Source organism: Pelophylax lessonae (assembly GCF_965119305.1).
Source record: "Pelophylax lessonae genome assembly, chromosome: 1".
In the NCBI taxonomy this organism is placed as follows: domain Eukaryota; kingdom Metazoa; phylum Chordata; class Amphibia; order Anura; family Ranidae; genus Pelophylax; species Pelophylax lessonae.
The window spans coordinates 213,316,465-213,339,656 of record NC_138768.1 but is presented as its reverse complement, the minus strand read 5'-3'; the positions used below and the strand labels follow the sequence as shown (position 1 = coordinate 213,339,656).

Sequence of the window (23,192 nt, the reverse complement as noted above, 5' to 3'; positions counted from 1 at the left end):
TCAACAATATAAACATCAGTATATTTTCTAGATTGTTCCAGCAGCCTAGAAACAGGTTAGAAACACATAGGGAACACATGTTGACTTCATGTAGTTGTGGTACTATTTGGATTTGAACCAAAAATTTAAATGCAGCAATGCTGACCACTGCAAGTACTATGGCCTAATGTGTTATCAACACTTTCAGGTGCATCTGAGTATTTCTGTAACAAAATAAGAAAGACTAATCATAATGGAATTTTGAACAGCATTTAGGGTGGCTTAAGCCTCGTACACACAATCAGATTATCAGCGAATCTTCATCTGATTTTTTTGCATGCTAGTCTCAAATCGAAAGTAAACAGGTTACTTTCATACGAAAATTCCCATGCGACAGAATTCAACTTCAGAAGTGATGTCATGTGTTGAATTATTTTGTATGTATTCTTTAGTTTCCAAACAAGCGTACTCTTGCTCTTACGATTTTTTTCGGACCAAATCTGTACTAATTACATGAAAATTGGACGTTGTGTTCACATACGATAAACATTTTATAGCCTGAACATCCAGTTTTCTCTTTTGTTCATTGACGGACACAGCTCCTGATATTCATAACCATTGGGTTATACTGCCCCTTACAGGAGTAGGACACTAGGTAGAAAAGAATTCTGGCTACACGCTACACCCTTGGGCAGTCCCAGGGGGTATACTCTCTCTCTCTGCTATAGCCACTCAGCTTTTTTCTGATAAGTCAGGAGAAAGGATCTATTTCCTTGTTGGAATCTTTGGCCCTGGCAAAAGATTTTTAGATAGAAATTTTTTTTCTCCTGGATTTTTTTCCTGTAAAATCTACAATCAACTGCCAGACTGGGTGACAGGCTGGATAATCTAGATGCAGTGGTCACCTCAGTCTGGCTAACGAGCACACGCAGACCTCGGATCCACGATAGGTCGGCAGTGACATAGCCCTTCTGGACGGGTAGTTAAACGCCTCGTGAGGTCGCACATGACCGGGTCTCTGCCCGAGTCACAGTGTTCCTCCTGGCTGACAGCCCTCCATTTTGATTAAGAAAGGGGTTCTGTCTGAAGCAGTTCCCGCCTGGTTCCTGGTATAGTGAGTAGCTGTCCCCACTCTCCCCCCTGTAGGGTTTTGGGGTGGATGTGGGCACCTCTTCGGGACAGTCGGACCCCCAGGTTCCCCTCCTTCCTGCAGGCACCCCCCTTGCCAAGCCCCTCATCCTGCCTTCCCCCCCTCCACGTTGGGGCTTTTTGCGTGGTCTGGCCACTTTCCTGGGATGGGGCAGCGCGCTAACTGGTGATGGGGGCCAGGGGGGGTGCGTGATTGGACGATCGATTGTGCAGAGAGGGGGTTTTACCAGGTGGGGGCTCCTGCCAGGGCCCCAGTCCTGCCTGGATCTGTCCTTGAGGCCTGGTGTCATGAGGGGCAGCCATTTTGTTGTAGTCTGTGTGTTTCTAGCCATGTTTGTGTAGTCCGGTGGCCTTTTTCTTGTGGTTTGCCATTGGAAATAACAGTGGCCATGACAGTGGAGCCCTGTGGGCAGAAAATTCATGGTGGGAGCCCCTCCTTATCCCCTGGTGCTGACTCCTAGATCATTTTACTTCCTGATCACCGCCAGTGTAGTGCAGATTCTCCTGGTGGCTGCAGGTGCCTGTTTCAGTGGGTGGTGAGTCGGGTTTTCACAAAAGTGTTAGCCCCTGTGCTAGCTTTGCTATGGCAATGGGGAATCGTGGTACTGGGCTACTTGGACACTGTTTCAGTGGGTGGTGAGTCTGGTGGGATCCTCTCCCTCTCTGGTGAGGATCGCTTGGTGCTTTGTGTCTGGCAACTGGGTGGTGCTGCCAGTGCGGTGGGGGTTGTCCCTTAGCAGTGTTTTACACTTTTTGTGGGGTCCCCCTGGTGACTCATGGAGTCTTTGAAGCACATTTCCCCACCTGATCTCCTCTCTGAGGCTACAGGGCCCTCCGGGTCCCAACCATCCGTCCATGCACTGACGGCGATCCTGGAGTGTCTTGTGTCCCGGGTGGAGGTAGCTTGGGGGCGACGGGCTAGCAAAAAGTGCCCCCCACCTTCCCCTGCCTCATCTTTCTCATCAGCTTCTAAATCTGATTCGGCCCCTGCGGATGTGGGTCACTCTTCTGGGTCTGCAACCACGCGCCTGGAATCCTCTCATAGTGAGGATGATTCCTCCATGTCTGCAACCACGCATGAAAAGGAGCTGGTGGATGCACTGATTGTATCTGTGCACGATACCCTGAAGATAGAGGAGGCAGCTGAAGCTGCGACTGAGGCGCAGGTGCCCTTTGGCACTCACAAGCCATCCAAAGCGGCAAAGGTGTTTCCTTTCCCTGCTTATTTTGATAGAATTGTCGCTAAAGAGTGGGGGCGACCAAAGCATCCCGGTGAGGTCCCTAAGCACTTTACTAGGCGTTACCCCTATGAGGAGTCCCTTCTTAAGCAGTGGACTGTGCCACCAGTGGTGGACCCTCTAGTTTCAAGATTGAACAAGGCAACCATGATTCATTTAGGGATCTGGCTGACCGGAAGGTGGAGGCTGTGGCCTGCACTCTGGCTGGTTCGGCAATGAGGCCGGTATTCACCATTGCCCTAGTGTCACAAACTCTGACCCAGTGGGCTAACCTCCTACACCGTGACCTGGAGGTGGAACAGCTCCTCCCTGCCTTTGCCGGGCTGCAGTTTATCTGTGATGCCTCTTTGGATGCGGCTGATGGCTCGCCTCTCTGTTTTCGCAGTGGTCCTTCAGCATGTTTTTTGACTCAAGTGCTGGTCTGTGGATCAGACTTTAAAAAAAGCCTTGACTTATCTTCCTTTTCAAGGAGATTGCCAGTTTGGAGCTACCCTGGATGACATCATTATAAGTTTCACAGGGGGGAAGAGTACTTTTCTTCTGAAGGCTACTAAGGGCAAGAAACCTCAGGGTCGACTGACAAGGGCTTGAAGTCTTTCGGGGGCCTCTTCTGGAGGATCGAAATGAACCTGGTCTGGCAAGCCAAGATCGGGCTTCTCCAGACACTGGACAAAGCTCCTTCCAACTTGCACCTGTCCCCGGACCGCTTACAGGGCCTGTTTGGGGCAGTACAAGACCTGTTCCTTCAGGGGGTGATTGTCCTGTTTCCCGAAACATTTTCAGGGTTTTTCACAATTCTCAGAAAGGAAGGCAAAGTGCGTCCAATCCTGGACCTCAAGGCGCTAAACTGCTTTGTGCGGGAACGGAAGTTCAAAATGGAGTCCATTCAAACAGTGGTGGCATGCCTGCATAAGGCGGATTTCCTTGCCGCTATTGATATTAGGGATGCCTACCTTCACATTCCAACATGTGTCAGTCACCAGCGTTTTCTCTGCTTTGCTGTAGGAGAGGAGCTTTATCAGTTTACCCTTTTGTCTCTCATCTGCTCCTCAGGTTTTCACAAAAGTGTTAGCCCTGTGCTAGCCCTGTGCTAGCTTTGCTATGGCAACAGAGGATCATGGTACTGGGCTACTTGGATGATCACCTTCTGCGAGCGGAGTCTCCCTCTAGTCTGGTGGAGAACCTAGAGATCACAATACAAACTCTGTGGGAGTTTGGCTGGATTCTGAATTTTCAAAAGTCTGCTTTAGTTCCTCCGTCCACGCGTCCTTGGCAAGCATTCTGCTCAGGGGATCTGGATGTTGGAAGAGTCCAGACTTCCGATCAATGTCTTGGAACTCCGAGCGATCAGACTGTGTCTGGATCGTTAAACAGATCATCTTCAGGGTTGTCCAGTGCACATTTATTCAGACAATGCCACGGCCGTGGCTTATGTCAATCACCAAGGAGGCACAAAAAGTGTCCTGGCAGCTCCGGAGGTAGTCGGCATTCTAAGGTGGGCAAAATGGTTTGTTCAAGCCCTCTCTGCCGTACACATTCCCGTGGTGGAAAATTGGCAGGCGGATTACCTCAGTCGGCAGGCGTTTGACCCAGGGGGAGTGGTCCCTTCATCCGGAGGTGTTTCATCAGCTGTGTCTGTGGTGGGGCACCCCCGTGGTGGATCTGTTGGTGTCTCGCCTCAACAGAAAGGTGCAGAGGTTTGTGGCTTGGTCAAGGGATCCTCTGGTGGGGTCAGTTTCATCTGATTTACGCTTTCCCTTCTCTCAAGCTTCTGCCAAGACTTCTACGCAGGATCGAGGCAGAAGGGATTCTGGTCATCTTAGTGACTCCAGACTGGCCTTGCTTGGTACGCCGATCTGGTGTGGCTGGTCACCGACGTGCCTCGGCAACCTCCTCTCAGGGAGGATCTGCTGTCCCAAGGACCGATCTTCCATCCTGCTTTACAGTCGCTGGCTTTGGCAGCTTGCCTGTTGAATGCCAGGTGCTGAAGGATAGGGGTTTATCTAAGTCAGTGATTCCTACACTGTTGAAAGCTAGGAAATTAACCCTAGGAAGATCTACCATCGTATGTGGAAGATGTACATTGCGTTCTGTGAGTCTCTTGGGATTCTTCCTCGCTCCTTCTTGGTGGCTCGGATGTTGAGCTTCCTTCAACAGGGGGGTTGAACAGAAATTGGCCTTGAGTACCATCAAGGGCCAGGTGTCAGCTTTGGCGATCTTCTTCCAACAACCTTTGGCCACAGACTGGTGCGTACCTTTCTTCAGGGTGTCTGACATTTGGTCCCTCCAGTGCGGGCTCTGTTGCCGCCTTGGGATCCTAATTTGGTGCTTTAAGCTCTACAGAACCCTCCTTTTGAAAATATTCAGAAGTTTCCCCTGCTTACGCTGTCCCAAAAAGTGACCTTTTAAGTGGCTATTGCTTCTGTGCGCAGGGTGGTGGAATTATCCTGTCGTTCACCTTACCTGGTGATTCACAGGGATAAGGTGCTTCTTTGCCCCTGTCCATCGTTCCCTCCAAAGGTTGTCTCTGATTTTCATTTGAATGAAGTTGCCTTCCCTGTGTCGTAGACCTAAACATCCAAAGGAAATTGCCTAGCATGCCTTGGATGTGGTCCGTGCAATTAGGGTGTACCTGGCAGCTATGGAGTCTTTCGGGAAGTCAGACTCTCTCTTTCTGCTCATGGATGGACCTCGAAAAGGGTTGTCTGCTTCCTCTGTGACCATTTCCAGATGGATCAGACAGACGGTGGTTCAGGCCTATTCCATCAGGGGTCAGGTTCCTCCTTTCCCTGTCAAGGTGCACTCTACTAGGGCGCTTAGTGCCTCCTAGGCTTTCTGTCATCAGGCGTCAGTGACGCAGGTTTGCAAGGTGGCTACCTGGTCGTCGGTGCACACATTTACAAAGTTTTATAAAGTGGATGTGTTGGCATCTGCGGATGCTTCTTTTGGCCGCAAGGTTTTGCAGGCTGCTGTTTAAGAGGATCTGATCCTCTTTGAGGGTGTGTTGTTTTTTTTTTTCAGCTGAGCTCCATTTGTTTGATTGAGCTCCTGTTGCCTGGTTGGCTAATATTTTGCCTTGGGAATTTTTTTTTGTTGTTCCTACTCCTCATGTTAAACACTGCTTTGGGACATCCCAATGATTATGAATATCAGGAGCTGTGTTCGTCAATGAACATCAGAGAAATGGATTTTACGGTAAGTCTAAAAGCCCATTTTTGTTGTCCTGAAAATTCATAATCGGCTGTCAAAAGCATTATACTAACGATCTGAAAATTGGCAGATCGTTCGTCGGACAAAATTTTACTTCTGATTTTCTTATCGTGTGTATGGGCCTTTACAGTAATAGTGTGGGCCTACAGGCCTTAGCTCAGTGCAGAGTCACTGCACAGGGCATATCTGAATAAATGAAAGCAGACCATTAAAAAGTATATTTTATAGACATAATAATATGGGAGGTGAAGTTACAATAAAAAAAAGTAAATTAACTTTAGGTTCACTAGTGGTACTGTGTTCATACAGAAATATATGATGAGTGACTTAAAAGTGAGTACTCATTTCATGACAGATCATAGGTGACTGTACCCAACTTTACCCCTAAGGCCATTTGAGAACATCTGATGTATGACTGTTACGTTAAATTCACAAAAATGCAACAGGCAGGAATTCTGCTCATCCTAGTACTCCCAAGAGACCCTGGCCATCTGTCAGAACCATCCGTTCGTTATGGAATAAATACCCTCTTTCTCCCTTTGTGGTACAAATTTATTTTTGTTTTAGGCATTAGGACAATATACTTCTTCAGTTTTACTAAACTCATAAATATTGCAAAACTAGCTTTTGAGTTTATGACACAATGTTACTAAATATGAAGACAGTGGCAACAGCTGCCGTTATAACAGCTGGCACATACTTATTTAACAGACCATGGCATCTCACACTGAAGTAGTTTCATAAATAAATACCGTACATTACCAGTTATATTAAATTTTCAGTTTAAATATGGATTTGTTTTATGTTTGCATGTGTCTAAGGCCTAGAAAGTGACATTGTCCTTTCCTGATTACATTAAGTCTAATGTATTGCTTTGAGATGCTAGATAAGGTTATACAAATGCCTCACGTGAGACTCCCAGGTAATCACCTGGGAAGACCTTGGAAAAGCTTTAGAATAGCCAAGAAAAGTTTGGAGTGACCAAGGGTAACTATAAGCCAGCCTGGTCAGCCATCTTTCATCATGATCACTACTGGATTAAGCAGTCTGAAAGTAATGGTGATGAAAATGGTAGCATCGCTGGAAATCACACATATCATTTAGCCTTAATTGCTATGCAAATTTTGTAGATTGCTGCAACATGCTTTTGCACATAATTACTTACCATTGTTATATACAATGTATTGTAACTACTAGCAGCCAGCCTGGTTTGTTTGATGTGATACGTGTATAATCAACAGACGGCAAAGTGTCTGCCTACTCCCTACAATGCTAAGCAGGATCCTCAAGCAGTTAGGGGTGATTTGAGAGATAAAAATAAATGACACTTTAAATGCCAGCGTGGGTTATCAATTTCCCTCTCCCTGATTAAATGAATTGCAGACTGTGTCTATAAAAGAATTCCCCGGAGGGTAAATTTAGCTGGATGAAATACCAAGTGGCTTTCATTAGGTTTATTTCATTAAACACTATGTAACCATCAATGTCTTACACAGTGCACATTAAGGCTCTTCACTGTTGAATGTTTAGAGGGAGGCAACATTTATGTACTTTCTGAAATGTGTAAGCTCCCTACTGGGGTTTACAACATGTGGAGCTAGCTTTTATCATAGCACCATTATCAGTTTTACCCATTCAATGTCAATGTGCCCTAAAATTCCAGAAGCATGTAGACTTTCTTGGAAGTAAAGCTGTACTTTAATCTGTAGCCCCATATGTTTGCTCACTAATTGTTCATTTGCTAAAAAAAAAAAAAAAAAATATATATATATATATATATATATATATATATATATATATATATATATATATATATATAATGTGGTATTTTTGTGAGGTCTAGCAATACTGAACTGAAAATATGGACTATGTAACAGATCCAAAATACAATTGTGTATTTTAAAATTCCATTTATACTTGATCTTTGCCAGAGTACAGCAAAACTGTTCTGCAATTTAAGAGTGCAAACAGTGTTGCAGATTTTATATTTAGCAGGTTCCTGCGCTAATGAGCTGATCCTGCATCAGAAAATTTTAAATGATTGTGCCGCTGCTTAAAAACAAACAATATACCAAAAAAGTGAAAAATAAAAATAATCCCACCTAGCAGCACTCAACTCAGAAAAGTGCACACAATATATGTGAACAAAATAAACAAACAATTAAATCAATAAATAGATTTACAGTATATACATGTGTTCAAATAATCACTGAAAATCCAATCCCAAAATTAATTAGTGGACAATAAATCAAGTGAAACACACATGGATAAATCAATGTATAACTAAAGGTCCAATAGTAGGAAAACTAAAAGTCCAATAGTAGGAGAATAGAGATATGTGATGATCCAGTGAGATTCCAGTGTAAACTGAACAGAAACACACCAACAAAGTGTCCGCCACCTTTGTGCTCCACTCCCCTCAGCTAGAACACTCACCCCACTTTTTGCCCTCCACTCTCATGGATGGGGCTGATAATGCTTTGGAATATGCACCACTGCACCGGATATAGGGAATAATGGATCCTTGGTGATTCTCAAGATGCCGCTCCACATAAACCATAAAAGAAAGAGGAGAGCCAACTAGTGCAATAACGTATGAGCTAGTTTATTCCATTTAAAATCCACTAATATGCACGTACTTGGGATATAAATATGCAAAGCACATCATAATCAAGAGTGGGGATCAGGGTGCTCACTTGCTCCGGACGTGTGATGTACCAGCGTTCGGGTCCAGGACTCTCCAGGACTCTCCGGTGAGACACTGCCGCTCACCCGATCAATCACCAGGCACGTCGTATGGCCACGTCCCTGACGTTTCGTCACTTACTGACTTTTTCGAAAAGTGTTGCAGATTTATTAAAAATGGTGCACACAGAATCTGGTGCATCTGTGCATAGTAACCAATCAGCTTCCAGCTTGTTTTGGCAAAGCATAATTGAACGAGCTGAAGTTAGAAGCTGATTGGTTTATGCACAGCTGCACCAGATTCTGTGTGCACCTGTTTTAGTAAAGCTCTAAAATGTATGTAAATCCTAACAACGCACTTATCTCATGTGGTTCATTTTGGTCTGATTAAAGGATTTGGTTATATCTTTTTGATGAGTGCAATAAAATCTTTTGATCCTACCACAAATCAGATAAACATATAACTACCGGTGATCTCTGCCTTTGCTGCACTGTTATTCGTAAGCATTGTTTCAGCAGTTTTTATTGACTACAGAGCACCCCCCTCAAATATCATGCAGAGGTGTAGAAGTGAAAGGGTTCTACAGTCCATATTAGGTACACAGGTTAGACTATTCACAAAATAATTGGGTGCCAAGGCAAAATATTTAAAATATCTAGCAACCACCAGCAATTCTAGTATCTAGCTATCATTTTTCTGTTTATGCAGCCATGCAACAGTCTACATAAAATTGTTTAGAAAACCACTACATTAGAATCATTATTATACATTTTCTAAATTGACTTCACCTCTACACATTATGAAAAGGAATTTTAACAGATAAACATATTTATGTATATAAAAAAAAAAAAAAACACTCAGTCGTGTTATGAAAGGAAAACTTGGAATCAAACACAGGTTTGCTGACCTGGCAGGCATATAAATTAGTGGTAATTACTTCCCAATTTTATGAATAGAATGCTCCTGTATTTAGATTTAATTTTAATATATCTCATTATATGATTTCCCCCTGAGGGTTATTCATACAAGCACTGAAGTGCTATCTGTACATATTTAGCCTGTGTTAAAGTAATTTACTGAAACCCCTAGGACTTTAAGAGATATATTCCCCAGTCATGTCGGATGCAGTAGGTATCACAAACATCAATATAAACATTTATATGTTATTAGAAGTGGGTGTTTCATGATTTAAATCAAACTACTCATGTTCGGAATTGATTAAATACATTAAGAGATGTTTAACATGCAGATCTGGTCTACTGACTGTATCAAAAGAAAATAACTTGGGAATTATTGCCTTCTTCTGTTAATTCAGTTTTCATAGGGTTCATCTATTAAATACGTATAGACGTTTCAGTTAGCAAAACTTAGCTGTTTTCACTTAATCATCCAATCATGTACAAAACCATTTTCTGTTTTTTTTGTTTTTTTTTTTATATCCTAGTTTTGGATATTCAAAATGACTCTGCTAAAACCGAAAAATAAAACAAAGTTTAATATTCATTCAATTAAAAGAAGTGGGGAAAAAAAAGATAAGTTAGCATTCACTCTGTTAAATGGTACTCATTTAGTAAATTATCCCCATATCTCTGGCTTGTATAGAGCATTATTTGTATATTGATTGCTGGCAAAAACTCACAAGTTGCTAACATTAGCAACAATCCCTGATATAACCAGCTACATTTTCCTTTCAAACAGTATATCTCAAACCTACAGTGTATGAGGTATGATAGTGCTAAAACTATAACCTATTTTTAAAAATTGTAAACATTAAAATTTTAGTTTTAAAATATATACCTGAATGCATTTTCTATTAAGAATTTTATTTTGCTGATTATTCAATTTTTTATGTTTCTTTTATAGATTTTAGATACCCCTACAAATAATTATTTTTATTCAAAGAATATGATTAGGGACACTTAGAGAGCTTACTAGAGACGGGAGTATTAAACTGACACGGTTCATGGTAAATGACCTTGCAAGGTGTAAAAGTTTGTACTAGAGGGCAGTTCTTGTTCTCTTGTAATGCATAGATACACAATAAAAGCACAATTAAACATTATTAAACTGTAATGCTAAGAAAACAGAGCTAAGCTATCAACTAAGAGATTATTAAATAATAATGGGTAATATCTGTGCAAATTAAAAAAAAAAAGTAACCGAGCCTGATATTTAACAGACTGAATCCTAAGTCGATGAAACTTCAACCAGAATATTTTATTGGTAAGTTATGTATTTTAGTAATGCCTTTATATGAAATTTACTGAATTTCAGACCCATCCAGCATGGAACAACTGCAGTTTAGCAGCCCCATTCATTAGAACTGCAACAAGGCAGTTTGAATAGGGGTCAGAAGGAAAACCAAGAACAATCTTATGCTGGCTAAACACCTTAAGATACTGTGGAATATTTACTTAAGGAATATATTTTTCACCTAACCTCTTCAATGTGTGCACCCAATTACGTGTGTAATAACATTTAAAAAGCTAGAAATTTCCTTTGCATTTGATTGAAGGATTGAAGTGAATACTTTGCTGGGCTAGTAGTAAATCAAGCTCATTGTGTTTTTATTCAAACCTTACTGCCAAGTGGTAGCTGTCATTTTAATATGAGCTCTTTCAAAGTCTAGGTCATTGTTGTTGGCCTATGGCCAACATACTCTTGATATGCCGCTTTGCCTAAAAATGGAATTATTATTATAAAAATTTGTAGCTGAAGAAGAGGTGTAATACTCAACAAAATAAGATCAGGCAGAACAATAAGTGCAGGACTAAGATGTGCCTATTTAGCCAAATCACCTAAAATCAGTACCGGGTGCTATGACCTATATGCTGTTTTATATATTGATAACAACAAAGTGATATTGTTAAACCTTTTCTGTTAAAGCAGAATGAAGATGAGTTCCTCAAACTTCATTATGTTGGATATTTTAGTTGACTCTGGTAGCTATTGTGCCAAGGCATTTTTTATTTGGGAATTCCACCAGTTACTGCCATGGGCTGTTTTGTGCAGAGAAACTTGCCTGAACAGATGGCTCTTTAAAGTCTGATTCATTTCTAATTACCTGCGGTTGGAAAACTCATTATCTGCCATTTCCCTCAAGCCATATGAACCTCACTTAGTCCGAATACCTGAACAAAGCAATGCACATTATTTTATGGGAGGACATGTTGAATTGTGAGTGGTGAAGCGGTACAATGAATACTAATCTTTCATTGATTATATTTGCACGAACACCTCTTTGTAGTACAAACAATTGTCATGTTTCAACAGCACAGACTGTCCAAATGATTAGGTGCAGGATTACTATATAGCAAACATGACATTGTTTTTACATAAATAAAGAACTAGTACTACTAGGATTAATTTATCAAAGTGTCTTTAATCTAAATTGCCTTAAATACCACAAATCAACCAATCAAAAAAAAAAAATGCATTCGAATTTGACACCTGGAGAATAAATTATTTAATTTGATTGGTTGCTGTGGTACAGTACAAATAGTTTTTATTACAGGCACTTTAATGAATGTAGCCTGGTATCATTTGATGCTTATTCATAAATGCTTTATTTAACACTTTGGGCAATGCCTATTTTTAAATCAAGAAACCAATAAGAAATATAATAGTAGGAAAGCTTAGATTAGATTAGTGATAACCGATTGGCAGCTCAAGTTACTGCTAATAGAAAGCTAAATTTAAATTGGGGTCAGTCTGTCAGGGCTAGTCCATTCATTGTACTGTACACCATTGCTTATTACACTAGATGCCCAACTCACTAAGCTATGAAGGCCATTGTTTGTCATATTAGCTGTTTTCAACACAAAGAGATGAACATAGAAGTCACTTGGCTGAAAAATGGATTGCATGCATTAGAGCTTAAAGACTCGAGCCCGATGCCAGGTAATAAAGATGTAATGTCCCTTCCGTACACATGAATTCTTTAAAACAATCGACCTATAGTACTTATATTGACTGCCAGGGAACACTGAAGCTAAAATGCAACTTGTTTATTATACATTGCTACTAGTAAGAAGCATGCATAACAAAAATGAAGGTATTTTATGGAAAATATTTTCTGTTAGTGTATATACTCAGAGTGGGCTTACAGTTAACTCTAGTACACACGGGCCGAATGTTGAGCGGCATTGGCCGGTTCATTAGAAACCAGCCGACATTCAGCCGGTACAACGGAAGCCAGCTGTTGGGCTAGCCTTTGTCGAAGGGGCATGACTGAAAAAGATCTGCCGATCAGCAGAGATCAGCACATGGAGTGTTCTGGTGGGGGGGCCGTCCCCCTGTCAGAAAACTATACCACAGCAGGGGAGATCACTATACTAACTAAAATAATAGAAAATTAACTAGTTATCTCCTTAATATATTTAAAACAAATTTAGATCTTTAACACAAATTTTAATATTTACATAAATTCTAAACTGACAAGGCAGACATGAAAGTCAAGATATAAGGCTAGTTTGGCACAAAAATTTATTAAAAAACCTCTTACCTGTAAAAGAACTACCTTTCCGGGTGGATGCATTGCCAAACACCTCTCTGTTTAGTAGAACTGGTCCTCTGAAGTCTGCTCGGGAACTGACACTTCTAGGAGTGACAGGTGTGGGGAACCTAGGAGATCAACACAGATGTGTTGGTTTGCCACTGAAATTTGCAGGACCTGTTCTTTGTCATCAGAACAAAGTTTGGTGGAATGGGCATCGGGGAGGATGAATATTTACCGTCGTCTTTTAAAGGCAAGAGGAACTTTTTTTGACAAGTGACAGGGTCACTTTTAATTAAGCCATATTAGAGTTACCTCAAGTAGCAAGTAAGGACATTGCATGAATGTCATCTCATGATGAAGTCAATGCAAATGAATCCTCTGTAAACTGCGTATGAATGTGGAAAGCTATTAGCATCTGACCAAAAGGATTTACAGTATAGGTTTCATCCACTCTAGGCTGCTAAATTCACTTTTACTCCGTGCCATCTATATAGCTGTATGAATTTAAACATTGGTACTGAATAGGCCAACAGAGTAGTATATTTAAAGTACATGGTTAGCTTTTCTGTTGATACCTTCAAATGTACATTTTTGATTGGTAAAAAATAAACGTTTCCTCTCTTCCACTTCTCTGACAACTGTATTTTAAGCTTCAGTGGCTTTATAGCTATAAGATGACTATAATGCTATTGTACAAATTGATGTTAATCCAAATCACTGTAGCAAGGTAATAAAAAAAAAATTAAAAAAAAGTTGAGTTGGAGTGATATGTAATCAACATCAACCAAATTTATTTATGGTTTATTCTTTTTAAATTTAAATGTAAATAATGCCATATAAAACAGAGGGTACACACCAACTGAGCCCGGCCAGCTGCCTTTCCACTTGCATACATTTCCAGGCGTAGACAGTTGTGAGGGAGAGTGAATGTTTGTTTTTGTTGACCTGTAATATGTAATGATGGAATTATGTTACCTTTTTCTTACACCTTACCTACTAAAGGAGGAGTTCCCGCTTGGTAAGTCGCTGATTCCTGACAGATGTTAGGGGTTTTATTAGAGTGAGGCACCTGCTAAATCTGGACTTACAGGGGAGAAAAAATTCGAACTATTCAATTAAAGGAAAGTCAATCTGAATATCTGTATACTTTATTTTCATGTTTCTCTTGCTTTTTCTCAATTTCCATTTTTAGGGGACTTTATCTTTGATTTTCTTTTTCCTCTTTATTATAATGCTTGTTAGTTTTTCTTATGTCACAAAGGCCTCGTGTTTTATTTTTATTTTATTTTTTGTTTTTTTAGTTTAAATTCAAAGACACACACAATGCTAAATATAAACAGAGATATTTTTTTTCCATATCACAAAAATTTGTCTCATTTATGAAAGTCTTTAAAGGGAAGAGTTGTCTCAGATATTCTGTAGTTTTCCTTGAGAACCAATTACATTGTGTTTATCATTTTTCCATGCTGGCTGTGGGACAAGAGACTAAGGCAAGTTTTCCCTTGGATCCTGTCATAAATGAATTTTATGTAATCAAATCAGATAATGACACAGTAAACTAAGTACAAAATTCAGTGACCCACAGCAACCGGTGTTGATTTTGTTTAGACCAGATGATATTTGATTGTTTTTTTGGGATATTTTGCAAATTGCTCTTTGACTTATTACAAAAAAATCAAAGAAGATTTGTTACAGTTGGTTTCACTCAAACACGTTCCATTCATTTGAGAATTAGGTTAAACATGACCTAATCTAACATGAACTCTTCCATTTATTTGGAAATAGACAATGTAAAAATCAAGGTAATTACAATACACAGCACCACACAACAGTCTTAACTGTGTAGGAATTGTGGGCCATTTATCAATAAAGTGAGTAACAAAAAGTAGATTCAAATTGTAAAAACAATAGTTTTTTCAGGAGCAGTGATTTTAATGTTGCTTAAAGTGCAACAATAAAAATTAAAAATTCCTTTAAATATAGTGCCTGGGGGGTCCCCTTAATGTGCCTGTAAAGTGGCACATCTTTAGCATGTATAGATCTTGCTACAGCAAAAATTACATTCTAAAGAAAAGATAAACAAGTCAAATCCCATTTAAAATGACTCGTGGTTACTATTGCCGGCTCCCGGCTTTTAAAAAATGAAACAAAAAAACAGCATGGCGTCCTCCAAAATTCATACCAGACCCTTATCTGGGCACGCAGCCTGGCAGGTCAGGAAAGGGGAGGGGACGAGCGAGCACCCCCCACCCCAGAGCACCTTGTCTCCATGTTGATGGGGAAAAGAGCCTCTTCCGGACAACCCTGGGCTTTGGTTGTCAGGGTCTGCAGGTGGGGGGCTTATTGGAATCTGGAAGCCCCCTTTAACAAGGGGGCCCCCAGATCCCCTACATCGTACCCCTCCCCATTTACCAAAAATTTGTCCAAAAAATTATACACACGAGACAGTTTTTGACAAGTCCTTTATTCAAAAATGAAAATATAAAAAAATGTCCCCCAATGTAAATCCATCGTTAATCACGCCATCCTCCACATCTGCCAACCCGAAAAAAGAAAAAAAAAAAAGCTCCACTCTTGGTGAACGCTTCCCGCGGTCTGCCTTTTTGTGGTTTGACTGTTATTATATAGGAAATGGGCTGGGCCACACTGGCGATGTCACCTGGCGGCCTTGACCCTCGTTATATCACGAGGGGCAGGACCACCCATTCCCTATATAAGAACTGTCAAACCCCAAATAGGCTGACCGCGGCAAGCGTTCAACGAGAGCAAAGCTTTTTTTTGCGGGTGCTGCAGGCAGCATGATTGACGTTGGATTTACATGAGGGACAATTTTTTTATTTTTGTTTTTGAATAAAGGACTTGTACCCATTCACATGGGGGGGGGGCGGGATCTGGGAGCCCCCTTGCTAAAGGTAGCTTCCAGATTCCAATAAGCCCCCCACCCGTAGACCCCGACAATCACAGCCCAGGTTTGTCAGGAAGTGGCCCTTGTCCCCATCGACATGGGGACAAGGTGCTCTGGGGTGGTGGAGGCAGAGCCCCCCCTGCCCAAGAGCACCCCCCCATGTTGAGGGCATGTAGCCTGGTATGGTTCGGGGGGAGGGTGCTCGTCCCCTTTCCTGACCTGCCAGGCTGCGTGCCTGGATAAGGGTCTGGTAAGAATTTGGGGGGACCCTTAAAACCCATACCAGACCCAAAGAGCCTGGTATGGAATTTGGGGGGACCCTACGCCATTTAAAAAAAAAAATGTTTAATAGCCAGGAGCCGGTAATTATAACTGCAAGTCATTTTAAATGAGATTTGATTTGTTTTTTTTTTTTGTTTTTTTAGAAATGTCATTCTTGCTGTAGCCTGTTTAATGCATGCTACAGATGTGCCACTTTACAGGCACATTAAGGGGACTCCCCCACAGGCACATTAAGGGACCTCCCCCCCCCCAGGCACTATATTTAAATTAATTTTTTTTCAGCTGTCAATGGGGAAACCCATTGACAGCTGATGACTCATCAGTTGTTAAGGACAACCTGATCCTGCTTCTTAACAACCAGCTTTTACTGCACCCTGATTGGGCAAAGCTTTATCCAATCAGGGCACACCATTGCAGGGTGTTTTCGGGGTGAACACCCTGCAAAATTGTGTGTTCAGAGAATGGCCGAACAGGCACATGAACCGTTTGCCCATCCCTACTGCCAAGTCAAGAGCACTCCAAACAGATAAGTTTCATGTGTTTATTGTGAAGGCGGGCATAAGAAACCGGTATGCTATTTTTTCTTATGCCTTCATGATAAACATGTGAAACGTATCTATTTGGTGTGCTGGTGACTTTGCATCTTTGCATTCGGTCCTGGAATGGCATGATCTGTGGCATTCACTTCTAGTACCCATCATCACAAATTTCAATATTTTTTGTAGTGAAGCTTCTGTTTGCAATTTATATTAATTCAAAACCGGCACACACGATAAGTAGTCAGGGGCACGTTTTATTCTGTTGCAATGCTACTTTATAACAGCAGAGGGGGAAATACATAAATAAAGTTGAGCTGTTATAGCAAATGTCTCAAAATCTGTCCCATTGTTCCTATTAAGTACTGCCTTGCTAGGCAACACAATTGATAAATGTTCAATTATTTTCCAGGTTATGCTGCAATTTCTCGAGGTAGAGTATTGTAACCATCAACTGAGCCCACTGTCAGTCGAATATGGGTTATAGGAGTGCAGAATGAAGTGCACTCCTGTGACCTACAGAAGAATTGGGGTCAAAAGAGATTTGTCCCTACTTCTCCTTTAATAACTTGAGTTAGCCAATAAAAGATACCACTTAAACTCCCAACTTGCTGCTATTTCCAATAATATGTTTTTTATTGCAGAATACCATGGCAGTAATGATTATGTATCATATTCTTTATATTTTGAATCCTTGGAGAAACATGTGGCATGTTGAAAAAACATCCATGTGGTGTTTTTAAACACATTTATATATTAATTTTAATTAGATAATCTTATTGAGTCATATATTCTTTTCTTAAGCATAGTGTTTATATGTAGAAAGCTATTTCTTCATCCAGAAATATTTGATTTGTCACAGGTGATTTAGAAAAACACATTTAAGGGTATATAAATGAATATATAAGGGTATATAAATTAAATATAATGTCTAAAACATAATAACGGATAATTAAGCACAGGCCAAAATGTATTTTGTTAGTACCAGTCCTTAGCTGTGGTAGCTGAGTTTTCATTTTTCAGGATAAGAACATTTTGGCAAGTACAGAAAATACTTGTTGATCAAGAACGCAAGGTTCCTTGCCACTTTCTGTGAGCTAAGCAAAAAGCACAAACAACCTTATCCTTCTTCTGTAAACCACTATCCTCTTTAGTCCTAACATAATGGAAATAATCAAAGACAGCCATGTTTGAAGCCCAGTCTTAGTGACAGACATTGCCCTTTCCATAATTACAGTGGAGAAGTGAGCTTAGCCACCACAAGACAGGAAATAATGTTTTTTCAGGATCACCTGGTTAAAAAATAGAAAAAGGCCTGAAAAGAAAACAGATGCAGCCCCTACATATAAGGACTGGTAAACAGATTTAAGCAATGGTTTCTGCATTCCTTAAACCGCCCACTGGTGCTCATGCACATAGCTGTTTATAATGACCTTGGAGTACATTCAGTTAGTGAGTATGGTGCTCAGACCACAAAGGTCAAGACAAGGTTCAGGTTTTAACAAACTGTCTGGTAATAACCAGAAGAGCTGCTAAGTTAAGCCCAGCTGAACAAAATAGGAAAGAATATTGCGTCCTATGCACATTCTGTGCATTATTTCTTCCACTGATGTGGCCAGGAGACAGTGACATTACTGCACTCTTGAGTACTCACAAGGTTCTGGATTGGTAAAGAATACATGCCATTTTTTTTGTCCATGTCTAGAATTGGTTCTGTTGAATATTATTAAAATCATATCTACCTGTACTAAATTAATATTTAGATCAGGGCAATCATTTTAACTGAAACATCAATATAACTTATTGAAAAATTAGGATATATTCCAATCATAAATTCGATCATACGGAATTTATATACTCATCATAAAACTCGAGTATACCGCTCTTTTACATAGTCTAAGTTAGTCTGTTATTTCACCATGACATTTATGGAAATGCCAAGCTACATTCATGAGATCATTTTTTTTATAATATTGTACAAGTGAGCGTTCAGATGATCTGTCAGCCATGTTTTCATTCTCCAAACTTTTCTTTGTCCTTGGGACTGTGCATTGTATGCATTACTTTGCAAAATGAATGCCATTAGTGTGTCAGTGTGAAATAAATTTGTGCAGAAAAATTTATTTAATTTTATCCCATCCAGAAAACCATACCAACCAGTATTTCACAACAATAAGATATAACTATGTGAAATAAACCTTCCTAAAGGGAAGACTTATTGAAGGAGATTGGTTAAATGTTGTATACAAGTAGAGCTGGACTTCTTGTCCCCGTAGGCCACCTGTCTTGTACCGCCCCAGTATTACCCAGGTCAACTGGTGAGCCTAAAACACTAATAATATCAGACATTAGAGCCAAATAAAAACACTGTTAGAGGTTTGGCTGGAGGGATCCAGACAGGGGGAACTGCAACACACTATTGCAGCAACTAAAACACGGTAGTTGTGCAGGAACATCAAGGATTGGGTACCATTGCACCAGCAGGCAGGTCAGCATTGTAAAGCCTTAATTATACAAGAGAATCTGTGACTGACCAGCAGCAACATGGTGTGTGGGTGACAGTAAGCCACCTCTACCATCTCTGCCACCCAAGGCTATGACCTGTGTTGCTTATGTAGAATTCCGGCCCTGTTTACAAGTACACTAACATCTCTGCCCTATTTCTTTTATTCATGTTGGACTTTTAGACTCTATTTTAAAGTATATGAAAGCAGAGGGAGTCACAGGCCAACAGATACCTAAAATGTTTGGTCTAAGCTTTAAAAAGGAACTCAACTCTAGAAACTGTGCATAACAAAGGCAGGCAGATGGAATACTCACCAGTATTGTCTGAGGTCTCCCTGCAGCTAATATTACCCCTGTTACTGACTTACCAGGATTTGGAGGCAGCCATCTTAGTACAGGCAGCACTTTGCTTCCTCATGTCAGAGCTTTCATCAAGGATATCAGTGAGCAGCACAATAGTTATATCACCAGAGCTCCTCCAAACTCCTGAGACTGGCAGTCAGAGACAGAAGTGCCTTAGATCTCCAGACAAAAGGTAGATTTTTCAAGGTGCTGCTTGGGCACAATTAACACCTCTAGATATTCCCTGTAATATAGAAAATCTTCACTTTTTGAGTTCAGTTCGAATTCAAACTGGTAAATTAAAAGGAGGTAATGAGGGTAAGTTTTGCTTTACTTCCCTTTGAGTTGGCCCACGTTTGAGCTACATTCTCTCTATATGCCAGTCTTCAGGACAATTCACAACTTTCTCAGCTGTGATGCCTTGCAGTAATGCGTGTGTACTTACACAGTGCACCATAGCATGAAGCTGTGAAAAGGCACTTAAATAACCAAATACAAATAGAAAGCTTTAGGGAATTTCATTTAAAAGACAGATATCCACAGGTTTAAAATGACTTTGACTTTCTTTAGCTCAACGGTGTACAACATTTTGGCCTAATCAAGAACCCACTTTGTATGATTGACTCTATGGAATACTTTGCTTCATTTAATCACTGTGACCTCACAGGGTCATTACAATCATTTAAAGGCTGTGTTTAGCGAACATCACACTAATTGTGACTTTCAGCCGTTGTGTATGAAGCTTGTAATTACAATGACCTTGAACAGATTTCAAGGCAGGCCTCCGATTTAAATACACAGCTATTAAATATGACACATAAATATGGTAAAAGCAAACAGTAAATTCAGCCTTCTCAGCAGGGCTCGCAAGACCGATTACATATCAATACTGATTTCAAGAGCATCTAGGCACTGATATAATATAGTGCTCACTGATGCTGGATGCAAAACATCACAATTGCTGAACTAAGATGTTTATTCTACAAATTAAAATATAGTAAAGATTCCACATTAATCCTCACGTATGACTTACATAACAGTTTCTGGGTCTTTTTCCATATAAATTCTGGCTAGCTACAGTCTGATGATGAATCCTTATAACAAAACATTTAAACTGCACAGAAAACAAAATGAATACATTTGACATTGGTGAGATATTATAGCATGCAATTTAAATATGAATGTACAGAAGAAATTATTATTACAAAACACAGAATACCAGCATTAGATAAGAAAAGTACCTTATGGGGCAATGAACCCCCATAGACTCATTTGATACCAGAATTATCCTCCCAGTGCACAAAAAAGCTTGACATATAGGAGTGATCTTTTTCTTTGGCCAAGCAAACCTGCCAACAATTTATGCATGCAGTTTGGTCTTAAAGAGTAACGCCACTTTTGTTGAAAACAAAAAGTAAATAAATAAAAAATTGTCAAACTTTTTTGCAGATTCCTAGCTGTTTCTGCTCTGAGGAATAAGATGTTTGTTATTCTATGTCTTTTGGACACTGATTCTGAATGGATGCGGCATTTAGTTACAAAGACTTTGCAGTGTCAGATGCAGTTGTATAGTGTTGGAAAGGGACTGGGGGCATTGTCTTAAATGAAACAAAAATAACCCCTGAGGATTGGGACTTTCAACGGCAAGAATCAGGACTTGAGTATGAAAATATATAAATTTTATTACACATATGATAGGATGATTGTCTTAAATGTGTGTTGGATTGGGTATTACAGCACAGGTTGGCTGGGATTAGTTATATGTACACACTGAAACCCTTAGTCCTCTTTAGCGATCGCCTGATATCGTTTTTTCGTTGCCGATACCGATACCAATATTTTGGTCAATGCATATCGGTATTGGCCGATATGCGCCAATATTTTCGTACATTTAAATTTTTTTTTTTTTTCTTTGACAGGTACTCTTGTGGAGTGATCTGGGGGTCTAAAAGACCCCAAACCCCTCCTCTGCACTTAAAAGCATTCAAAACGCCAAGTTTGTCTGTTTTGAATGCTGTAATTTTTTTAATCTGGCGCCAGTACCCAGAAGTGATGTCATGACATAATTTCCAGGTTTTTGCATGGAGACTCAGAGCTGTATGCGGCTTTGATCGGGTCTTCGGCGGCCGTGCAGGCTGGTTGACTAGGTCTCCCGGTGGGACGGGAGACCCGGGCGAGCCACGGAAGGTGGCAGGAGGGGGGGGGGGGGATGTTCCCTCCCGCTCCTTGTAATGACAGCCAAGCGGCTTCTCAGCTGCATCGGTTGTCATTACAAGACAGCCAACCGCTATGGACGCCAGAACCGGGGTGATGCCTCTAGCTCACCAATATCGGTAACCTTGGTGGCCGATTCCAATATATCAGGGAAAGTGCAGATCGGCCCTCGATATATCAGTGTTGCCGATAATCAGTCGATCTCTAGTCCCCTTTAAAGCATCACCCCACTACTCTGGCAATTTTACCCTATTAAAAGCATGACAATTTTAGTTTACCTAAAGATAAGCCAAGTTTATTTGTAGGAATTCTCTTACTGATTTTTCTTATACTTCAAATAGATTGTTCCAAGTATAATGCTAGGTGGAAAGTGTGACATCACCGCCCCCCCCCCTCCCCACTTTCAATTCATTGAGAAAATGCAAACCATTCTCTGAGGGGTGCTCATTCTTGGCATGGCACCCAGAAGCAAGTGGAGATCACAAGTGAGGTCATGTCTGCTTCAGTGATTTCCAGCTTCCAGGGACATCAGCCAAGTGTGCTATATGCATAGTTAGATTGGACCTAGCTGGATCAGTGTAACTATTGTGATATGGGAGTTGCTTAGCTCATGTGTTAAATGTTTTTAATTAACTTTATGCCAGTCCAAACTTTGGTTGAAATGCTTTTTGGCCCACTGTTATTAAAAATGTGAAGAAATGCAAAGTTCAAGCAAAGAATCCCACACAGGGATTTTCCAACAATGAAACAGTCAACTGCACATAACTGAAAATACTAAGTTATCTGGCTTCCCTTGTCTCCAGCAGTGCTGTTGCTCTCTTTACTTTTGGTCTCTTAGACCAATTTCACCCTACTCGTTTTGGTCTATTCAGCCAGACAGTCAGAATAGATATAACACCCCTGCTACCCGAGCCCCCTGGGTACTCAATATGGAGTCTTCAGGGACTCTGGGTTCTCACACTCCTCCTGAGACTCACGGGCTCCCTCCAGTCCCCAGGAAACATACACACCTGATAACTTTTGTACAGATTCAGGCTACATTCACACTTTAGCTGAGCATTTTCAGGCATTTTTTTAAGTGTTTTTTCAGGCGTTTTTAAAAGTTTTTTTTTTTTTTTACCAAATTTGCAAATATTTTAGATGTTTTTTTCAGGTGTTTTTGAGCATTTGTTTGAACTAATTTGCAAATATTATAGATGTTTTTTTCCAGGTGTTTTTCATTTGGGAGTTTTTGCTGTGGCTAATAGAAACCTGTGTAAGGCATGGAATGATTCTAGAAATGGCGAGGGGGAGCTGCTGTTTGAGATGATTTACTGTTCAGGCATTTTCCATTTAAGTATATGGGGACAAAAATGCTCAAATCTGCCTGAAAAGTAGCTTTTTTGAGTGACAGGTGCTTTGCTACAGGCATAGGTAAGTATCATATTCACAAATGAATACTTGGATCATAGCTTATCACAAAAAACATCTGATTAAGTCCATGTAGGAGTATCCACATCACATAGGACAATCTTGCAGAAACATAGGCTAACGCGTTTGAAGGTTTCCCTCTTCCCCAGAGCCACAAACTTTGAAATGCGTTAGCCAATGTTTCTGCAAGATTGTCCTATGTGATGTGGATACTCCTACATGGACTTAAGCGGATGAT

At 40.6% G+C, this 23,192-nt stretch overlaps 1 protein-coding gene across 1 annotated transcript in view; it reads left to right on the top strand.

Annotated features, from left to right (window-relative positions):
• Positions 1-23,192, top strand: part of SRRM4 (serine/arginine repetitive matrix 4) — a 185,307-nt gene that overhangs the window by 152,282 nt on the left and 9,833 nt on the right. The gene's annotated exons all lie outside the window — the stretch shown is intronic.